Source organism: Diadema setosum, chromosome 7 (genome assembly GCF_964275005.1).
Source record: "Diadema setosum chromosome 7, eeDiaSeto1, whole genome shotgun sequence".
Classification (NCBI taxonomy): Eukaryota; Metazoa; Echinodermata; class Echinoidea; order Diadematoida; family Diadematidae; genus Diadema; species Diadema setosum.
In genome coordinates this window covers 15259186-15269137 of record NC_092691.1, presented here as the reverse complement: position 1 = coordinate 15269137, position 9952 = coordinate 15259186, and the positions used below count along the sequence as shown (strand labels likewise).

At 38.9% G+C, this 9952-nt stretch overlaps 1 pseudogene; it reads left to right on the top strand.

Moving 5' to 3' along the window:
• Positions 1-7718: 7718 nt before the first annotated feature.
• LOC140231074 (uncharacterized) lies at positions 7719-9528 on the top strand (annotated as a pseudogene).
• Positions 9529-9952: the final 424 nt, after the last annotated feature.

Sequence of the window (9952 nt, the reverse complement as noted above, 5' to 3'; positions counted from 1 at the left end):
GGGATCTTTTCACTTATCTTAGCAGCAATTCCTGCAAAATACTGATTGAAATGTTCAGCCTTTTGCGTATTTGTACTTAATGAAATATCACCATTATATATTTCTGAGGGAAGGCTTTGACATTTCCCCTTTCCGATCAATTTGTTTATATGGAGCCATGTTTTGTTTTGTTTTTTGATATCCCCTTTTATATCATGAATAGATTTCTAAAAATATTTTTGCTTTGAAAAACGCACAACATTTGTCAATTCATTCTTATAATCAACATAATTCTTCTTATTTATCCAGGTTGGATGTTTAATGGATAATAATAGAGCTTATGCTTCTTCCTAATGGACCTAAGCAAACTAAGTGTGATCCAGGGTTTCTTACCATCAACGTTAGATCTATATACCAAGAGACCTGTCACGCCGCATAGATTAGGCCTAACAAAGTTAGGGCCTACTAGAGTATATTACTGGATCTAGATATCAACTGTGCTAGCCTAGCCTGCTGTGCGCTTGGACCTTTTAATTGGCTAAATCTATCGTTACAGCTCTTTATACACCGTATAGGCGTAGGGGCCTAACGTTAGACCTAACATAACTTTAGTTAGAGAATTTAGAACTTGTCTAACCGTTGGATACGGAGCTATTTGAGATCCATAGCTACGAGTATATAAGAAGCAGTAGGGATCCAGATCCTAACAAAAAAAAAAAAAAAACAAACAAACTCTGTCTGGAGGAGTTTAATTACTTTTTTTTTAATCTTTGAGTCTGTTTTGACGGTTCTCCTCCTAACCAATTAGACTAGGGTTTCTATTTCGGAGGAACTCCTCTCCTAAACATTATTAGGAGAGGCGTTCGGGAAAGAAAGGGGTTCTCTAAGCATCTTGATTATTATAGACGTGGGGTCTATAAATTATAATACATAGACTCTAACGTTAGTCTCGTGGAAATTGCACAACTAGGGCAGGGGTATAGCACTATAGATACAGATGAAAAAGAATAGGGCCTAAATGGGGCCTGCGGTAACTTAGATTGATCGTTTGTTCTTGGACATTTGTACGGAAATTGTAGTCTAGAAACAATTTCTAGATCTTGGGTAGGCTGTAGAACAGCTAATGGCTAGTGGTGGAGGTTGAGTCCCAAAGACAAGTGGACCAAGTGTGAGATTTAATAGTCTAATGTGGTGTGGGTTCGTGGCGTACTGTAGTAACAGCTTGCGCAGCTACATTATGATTTAGGATATATATGCAAAGAACATCAGATTTTGTGTGATGTACTCCATGATCATTTTACTGATTGAGTCTGACCCCCCCCCCCCAAAAAAAAAATGGAGTGAAGTGACCCTCTCTATGTGATTTACATTTTATCCATAATGTGTCACTGCGTAGTTGGAGTTTTTATGTGGTGATCATGCACGTACTCCAAATAGTCCATGGGCCAAGACCAGATTTTTACGATATTGGTACCACTTAAAGGAACAAATTCTGCTTATGCATTTTGAAATGGTATGTATCTGTAGATGATATTTTGCTATGATAGCAATTCCAGAGAAGTAGCTTAGTCTCAGTATCAGCCGTTAACCCTCATAACTCCAAATACCTTTTTTTAAGCTCGGTAAACCATGGAGGGCACAATCCGCTCCCTCTATCATTTCAATATTTTTCTATCAATTGTTCTGAAATGTGGCACAAATGTAACTCAAGACATACTCTACAAAATGGCACCATCAGAACTTTTCTTGGAAACCACAAAGAGGGAGCAATTTGTCAAAATACAAAGAAAACAAAGAGAATTCCATTAAATAATATTAAATTGATAATTTTAAGACATATCATGTCGGGCAGTCAAGGCGAAATTGCAAATAGTTTTTGCTATTGATTTCTATCCAGACATATAAAAAGACATTTGAACTTCATTTTAACCTTTTCGGAGCATTTACAGGTCCAAATCTTAAGAAAATGGTGTTTACCACAGAAAAAAAAAAAATCAAGACAAAACACAAGAGGGCGCTGTAGCTTTTTTTCAAACATAATTGAATACTTCCTTTAAAAGTATAAAATGTTATTATTCTATGTTGTGAATACATAAGACAATAAGTAACAAGAAGCTAAAAAAGGGTCAAAATGTGAAACGGAATTTGCTTATGTTTATTTGTTGCCATGGTAACCAAAATACGTTAACACTAATTAAACATATCTTATACAACGTATATGCGTAATAAGTTTCGGAAAACGAAATCAAATTTGGAGGTGATCAGACAATATATCAAACTTATAGTGAGCAAAATTTAAAATTTTCAGTATCAGCGGAGCACCTCTCTCTCCAAATTTTGCTATTTTGGAGATAATAACAATCATCCACTGTCACATAAACAAATCGAGGGAATCCCCATTCCACACACGCGAGCTGTTGCATTCTTCGTGTTCTTAGAGTTGTTATTCAACTATGCGATCAACACTTTGGAGAATAGGCCTATTTAGGAGAAAAGAGTGAAAAAACACGGCATTTCAAAGAACACTATCAAATTCAAATTCAAATTCAAATTTATTTCATATTTCCATTTCTCAATGATGACATTACAAAATTATTGACAACAAAACAAGAATACAAAATATATACAATCATGTCTTTTGATCGTAGAAGAAAAGAAAAAGAAAATATACTTGACACAAATGTACAAGGTCATATTGTGTGAAAATGTCACTAGTAAGTATAAGAAATATGATGGGGCCTACATAAAAGCTTTAAAGCTTGTAAAACTGTAGGTTCCCGAGTTCATAGGCATATAATTTTACACGGAGAACGGATATGTTTGTCTTGACCAACTAAAATTACACAAGTACAAAAAATCGATGAGTAATAAACTAATGAACCACATAGATATCGCACAAACCAGACTGCATACAAATCTCGCAGTGTTTGAATAACAAAAATGCTATATTATTAAAAGATGTATCGGTACCATGAAATAACTTGAATGACTTGGTGCTGCGGACAAGGACAAAAGACTGGGAGCATAAAAGGGTTGCTAAAATCTTGGTAGTGTGTATCCACTAAGTAATAACTGTTTTAATTTGCGTTTGAAGGTGAATAAAGATAAGGAAGAAGTGATATCAAGAGGGAGATCATTCCAATATCTGGGTCCAGTAAATATAATTGTTTTCTTTGCAAAAATAGTGCGAGTACGGGGAAGGTGATAGGCGTCACTCTGGCGAGTGGGATAACAGTGGATAGAACGATTCCTTTTGAACATGTGGATAAAAACAGATGGTAATTGATTAGTTGCTAGTTTATACATGAAAATTCCGAGATTGTAATAAAATAGGTCTTGCATTTTCAGAATTCTGTTTTGATGGAAAAAACAATTTGTATGGGCAAAATATCCGGCGTGGTTTATGATTCTTATTGCACGCTTTTGAATACGGAGAAGGGAATCTAGTAATGAGTGAATTGCATTTCCCCACGCCAAAATTCCATAATTAAAGTGTGGAGATATTAAACAAGAATATATACTCTGCAAAATATGAACAGGAAAGAAATGTTTGAGCTTATTCAAGATTCCAATATTTCTAGACAAAATTTTACTTAGAAAATTAATATGAGTTTTCCAGGATAATTCTTGGTCAATCCAAAGCCCTAAAAACTTTGTATTATTAACCTGCTTTAAACATAAATCATTTATTTTGATGTCATATGGAACAACATTCAAGGAATTACTGAATACCATATAATGAGTTTTTCTACGTTCAAAGATAATTTGTTCGCATAAATCCAGGATTGCACAGACCTGAGCTCGGTATTCATCATATTTATTAATGCATTAGGGTCTCGATGTGAAAACAAGCTAGTGTCATCGGCGAAACAGATAAATGACAAAATTTGCGATGATTTTGGAAGATCGTTTATGTATAAGATAAATAAAAGTGGGCCCAAAAGGGAGTCCTGCAGGACTCCACATGAAATAGGCTTTAATTGTGAATCATGGCTATTGATATTAACAAATTGCTTTCTTTCTGTTAAATAACTCTTAAACCATTCTAAGGGGGTCCCGCGGATTCCACAGTGACACAATTTATAAAACAAGATTTCGTGATCTATCGTGTCGAAAGCTTTAGAAAAATCAAGAAAAACTCCAATTGTATGTTCAAAACTATCTATAGCATGAGCTACCTTGTCTATAAAAGTAAGTAAAGCATGGGTTGTGTTGTAATGTTTTCTAAAACCAAACTGAGAATCTGACAGAATGTTATGATTTGTGAGAAATTTTAATAATCGTGTATAAACCACCCTTTCAAGAATTTTAGAGATTGAAGTCAACAAAGAAATTGGTCGGTAATTATTCACCAAATCTTTCTGTCCCTTCTTAAAGATAGGGACAACTTTTGCTACCTTCATCTTATTGGGGACTTTGCCATTAAATAAGGATTGATTGAAAATGTAGGTTAAGAGGAGTAACGATTTCGCTTAAAACATTTTTTAAAGAAAATTTGTAATTCCATCATATCCTGAACTTTTTTTATCATTCAAATTCGTAATAATATCTATAATTTCTTCTTCAGCAATAGGTTCAAAAAATATTGATTGAGAATTCCTATTACCTAAGTATCTATGGAATTCAATTGATGATTTCGGGATTTTACTGGCAAGATGTGGACCAAGAGTTGCAAAATATTCATTGAAAGATTCCGCCATAATGACCGGGTCGTTAATCTGGCGGTCGTCCACTGAAATATATTTAAGAGAATCGGTATTACTTTTATGTTTGAGCGCCTCATTAATCACCTTCCACGTACTCTTCACATCAGATTTATATTTAACAAACTGTCGGGAAAAATAATTTCGCTTGGCTATACGTATTATGGATGTCAATATATTCCGATAACGAACATATCTCAATTTGTTTAAAGGGGGTGGATCTTTACGATACTTATGAAAAAATTTATTCTTGCGGTTAATGGACCTGAGAAGAGATTTTGTAACCCATGGTTGTCGTGGCACTTTTTTATAATTAGAATGGTGAGGTCTTCGGAGAGGAACACAAGAATCATAATTAGCGATTAAAATATTCATAAAATTTTCAAAGGCTAAATCAATGTCGCTTTGACTGTATACGGTGGACCAATCCTCTGAACTTAGTTTCTCCCTAAGTTTATTAAGGTTGGATTCAGACATTACACGAATACCTGAGTTGTGGGTGTGAGAAACATTAGCAGTCATAAAATTGGACACAAGGGCGTAAATTGGAAAATGATCAGTGACGTCAGAAACTGTAATACCAGGTGTGATGTTAGAAAATGAGTCATTTACAAAAATGTTGTCAATAAGAGTAGATACATCATCAGTTATTCGAGTCGGTTTTCTTATAAGGGGAATATATGATTTCGACAACATAAGGTTAAGAAAATCTGCGCATAAGGGATTATCACTGTAATTAAGGAGATTGAGATTAAAATCACCCATGACAAAACATGTCTTACTGTCAAAATAAGTGTTTGAGATAAGGCCGCAGAATAACTCTAAAAATTCAGCAGGGTTTGAGCTTGGGGGTCGATAAATCTCCCCAATTATAATATTACCTTTGCTTGGAGTTTTGACCTCGATAAATACACTCTCAAATGTATCTGACATCACGCTGTATATTAAAATCCGACTCCCCCACCTTTCTTCCATGTTCTATTATTTGTTATGAGTTTAAAACCGTCTATAATAAGCAGCGAAGAGGGTGATGTCTCCTTCAACCAAGTTTCACTGAGCCCGATATTATATTTGGATTTTAGTATACTCACAAAAGATAGGAATTGATCAAAGTTTTTGTTTAAGCTTCTGATATTAAAATGTGAAATAAAGAGTTGATTTGCATCGGTATGAGTGAGTGAAGTAAGCTCATCCTCTGTGTGGTAGTGAGTAAATACATTTTGGACTGCTGTATCGCTAGAGTCAAAATCCAGTCTTAATTCAGGAGTTTGCATACTTAAGAAAGTGACGATGTCGGAATCCTCACCCTCTTCGTTGTCTACTGAAATTACTGGTGTCATATCAGCAAATGACTGAGGATAAAGGGTGGCAACTGATGCGACATTCGAGTTTGCAGTAGTATTTGGATTCATCATTGTGAATGATACAAGGCAGGTGAATATGAAGACAGGTTGTATACAGGAAATAACTGCTTAAGAACACATCTGCTACTTGGTTTTATAGGGAGACAAGTGGGAGAACATTCACCCTGATGATATATGGGTAAAGAATGTCCAATGGTCATACATAAAACAAAGCATGCCGAAAATTCAAAGGTAACTGCACCAGTATAGTAAGTAGGGAATGAGGTTGTTGCTAGGCTGTATGGGGCCAGAATTGCACTGAACAGTTCAAAGAAATGAATGCCAGAGCAAACAGACAAAAAATAATTGGGGGTGAACGAAAACACCGTAGAAATACCTTTATGCATACACAATGATAACAGTTTGCAGAGGGTAGGAGGCAAATTACGTTGAGGAGTCAGAAGCACCGGGGTGACACATATTTGCATGAACATTGGTGACAAATCACTGAGAGGAGTCGGAAGTACCGTGGTAACATGTCTTTGCATATACAATAACAAATAGCTGAGAACAGGTAGTGAATTGATTTGCGAGGTCAAAAACACCGGAATAATGCATTTTTGGATACACAAGGATGACAGATTGCTGAAAGCTGATGACAAGTTAATAGCGGTCGAAAGCACCGGCATAACACATTTTTGCATACACAATAGGAAATTCATTAACACTGTTATGTAAATTTTTGCGAATTTCGCCAGGAGAGAAAGCACAGTGAGCGTGCATAGAACAATGTAAAAAGGTATACCGAGTACTGGTTCTTTACATAGTGGATATGGTAATACAGTTCTCTGTTCAAATCTAAACATACAAGTGGTTATACGTACGTTCATAAGTAAGCACTTGGCACAATTGTGAAAAATCAAATTAATACATCCAGGTAAGACAGATTTTGATGTTGCGTGCATGGAATGTATGTCAAGGCAAAATGCAAACACTGCTGAGCACAAAACAAAATCTAAGTTGAAACGAAAATCAATCGGTGTGTCGTGTGCGTACTTAAAGCACACAGAAAGATACATAATCAATAAAAAAAAAATTGCTTACATACATGTCTTCTTTAGACCGTTTTCTCCAAATGTTACCCGCAGCCACCCCTCCCTCCCTCACCCTTGAAAAATCCCTTTGCAATCAAAGTACAAACAACATTGCAATTTACTTCTTTTCTCGTTCTTCACGAAGAAACGTCAACGGTCTAACAGATTCAGGCGACACACCACATCCACTGATGTATCCTCCACTTCAGTCGTTAACCTTTCTTCTTCTCCCCTTTCTCAAGCAGAAACGTCTCTTCTCTCAAAAGGTCTCAAGTTTTGCCCCACTCCACTCAAGGTCGATCAGATAGCACTCAGCCAAGACCTCTCTTCTTTCTACCGCAGGTTACGCCTCAAAGAGTTTTTTCTCGATGAACCCCCTTCTGCTCCTGAGCCCTTTCATCAAAAAAGCTCATGGATTCCTCCCAAGAATAGAGTTCCCTCCCTGGAAACGTACATCGAAGCTGTCTCATCTCAAGTCCACTCCGCAGATACCCTCGACATTGCATCACATGACAATCTCCCAAAGGAAGAGCGCCAGGCTCTCTCATCTCTCAAAAACAGGTCGGACATCATCATCAAGCCCGCAGACAAAGGATCAGCTGTTGTAGTAATGGACCGCCAGCAGTACATCGATGAAGCCATGAAACATCTCCGCAATCCTTCCCACTACACACTTCTTGACTTTGATCCCACAGATAATTTCTCCCAACAGATCCAGTCGACACTCGATGACATGAAGGAACATGAACACCTCACCAAGAAGGCTCACAAATTTCTCTCCCCCGTTAATGCCAAACCTGCCCGATTTTATCTCCTCCCCAAGATCCACAAACCTGGCAATCCTGGTCGTCCCATCCTTTCTGGAAATGGTTCCCCAACAGAGAACATTTCCCTCTTTGTTGATCACCACATTAAACCTCTTGTCTCACTCGCACCCTCCTACATTCATGACACACCAGACTTTCTCAGGAAGCTCGATGACATCAAGGACCAGATACCCGAGACAGCAATCATCGGTACTTTCGACGTCTCCTCTCTCCACACCAATATTCCCCATGATGAAGGTATTCTAGCCTCCTGTGAGGCTTTGACATGCAGCGGCCATTCCAACCCCCCCCCCCCATATCTGACATCAAATCCCTCATGTCACATGTACTGACGAAAAACAACTTCACATTCATGGACAAGCACTACCTACAGGTATCTGGCACAGCAATGGGTACCCGGATGGCTCCTTCCTTCGCCTGTCTCTTCATGACCAAGCTAGAGCAGCAGATGTTAGATTCAGCCCCCTGTCGTCCATGGATTTGGTGGCGCTACATCGATGACGTTTTCTTCATCTGGACCAGGGAGGAAGAAAGCCTCCATACTTTCATTGACCACATCAATTCTTTCCACAGAACCATCAAATTCACTTCCGACTTCTCCCAAGAAGCGACCAACTTCCTTGATGTCACCGTTAGGAAGGAGTCTAACCATGTCACCACCACTCTCTACACTAAACCCACAGATACCCATCAGTACCTTCACTCAGCCAGCTGCCATCCCCGCCACTGCAAAACCAGTATCCCTTACAGTCAAGCCCTCAGACTTCGCCGTATCTGCTCTGAGGATTCTGAGTTTTCTTTCCATGCCAGGAACCTGAAGAGACACCTCGCAGCCAGGGGCTACGGTACCAGGAGAGTTCAACAAGCCATCAACAAAGTTCGTTCTCTCCCCAGATCTGAAGTTCTCAAACCGAAAACCAACAAGCAGGACACCACTGACAGAATACCACTCGTGACCACTTTCCATCCCAATCTACCCTCTCTCCACAATATCCTTCGTGATAATCACCATATCCTTCACACCTCTGATCGTCTCTCCCAGGCCGTCCCAGATACTCCTATCCTGGCATACCGGCGCCCCCACAACCTCAAGGATCTCATCGTCCGTGCTGAAGTACCCTCCCTCACTGACAATTCTTCTCCTTTACAGCATGGCACATTCAAATGTTCAGCCAGCAGGTGCATCATTTGTAGCATACACATCCATGAGAGTGACTCTTTCACCAGCAACTCTACCGGCCTCTCTCACCACACAAAGGGAAACATCACTTGTACCACCACTAATGTCGTGTATCTCATCACTTGCAGAATTTGTAGAATCCAGTATGTTGGGGAAACCAAGACAACACTCAAAAGACGCTTCTACGGACACAGATCTACTGTCAACACAGCCAAGCTCGACACTCCAGTGGGCCACCATTTCAATCTACCCGATCATTCCATCACTGATATGACTCTACAGGGCATTGAATCTTTAGGCACTCGTCCAGGCACAGTCAGAACCAGCAGAGAGAAACTCTGGATGAGACGACTTCACACCATCCAACCCCATGGCCTCAACATCCAGGAGGGAAATGACTAACCACCTCTTATATCTCTAATATATATATATATATATATATATATATATATATCCAACCTCTGATCGTCTCTCCCAGGCCGTCCCAGATACTCCTATCCTGGCATACCGGCGCCCCCACAACCTCAAGGATCTCATCGTCCGTGCTGAAGTACCCTCCCTCACTGACAATTCTTCTCCTTTACAGCATGGCACATTCAAATGTTCAGCCAGCAGGTGCATCATTTGTAGCATACACATCCATGAGAGTGACTCTTTCACCAGCAACTCTACCGGCCTCTCTCACCACACAAAGGGAAACATCACTTGTACCACCACTAATGTCGTGTATCTCATCACTTGCAGAATTTGTAGAATCCAGTATGTTGGGGAAACCAAGACAACACTCAAAAGACGCTTCTACGGACACAGATCTACTGTCAACACA